Below are 866 nucleotides of genomic sequence, written 5' to 3' on the forward strand. Positions count from 1 at the left end.
TTGTACAGAAACAACAGTAAGAAATCCAAAAGATGAACAACAACATTTCAGAAATGGATGGTGTCATGGAAGGGCTGAGGAGCAGATTTGAAATGGTGGAAGGCAGTATCAGTAGAATTGAAGACAAACACTTGGATACAACTCTGTTTGAGGAAAACTCACAAAAGGGAGCAGGGAGGAATGAAGAGACCCTGAGAGTTATGTGGGATACAATCAAAAGCAAAAATTGGCGAGTGATTGGAGTTCCAGAACGGGGGCGATGGGGAATTGAGAACACAGAGAGGATCATTGGATAACTGCTGACAGAAAACTTCCCCAATATCATGAAAGATGAGGGGCTGGCCATCCAAGAAGCTCAATGAAACCCATATAGTATGGACCCCAACAGAAAATCACCAAGGCATATCATAATCACACTAGTCAAAACCAAGGACAGGCACGGAATCCTGGGAGCAGCTAGTGAAAAACAGGAAGTCACATACAGAGGAGAAACAATAAGACTAAGCTCAAATTGTTCCACAGAGGCCATACAGGCAAGAGGGCAATGGGATGACACATATAAAACCTTGGGAGAAGAAAATTGCCAGCCAAGAATAATGTATCCTGCGGAACTCTCATTCAAATATGATGGTGAAACTGGGACATTTCCAGATAAACAGAAATTAAGGGAATATGTAGACACCAAACCAAATTTACAAGAATTATAAAAGGAGTTCTTGGATCTGAGAACAAACAATTTCAGCTCACAGACTGAATCCAGAATGCAAGGTCATACCAGCCAGATACAAATCTAGGAAATGAACTCTCAAGGACTATCCAAAACCAAAAGAAATACAACAGGGAATCAGAGCAGTTAATCAGTAAAT

This window comes from Trichechus manatus, unplaced genomic scaffold (genome assembly GCF_000243295.1).
Source record: "Trichechus manatus latirostris isolate Lorelei unplaced genomic scaffold, TriManLat1.0 scaffold00210, whole genome shotgun sequence".
Lineage (NCBI taxonomy): Eukaryota > Metazoa > Chordata > Mammalia > Sirenia > Trichechidae > Trichechus > Trichechus manatus.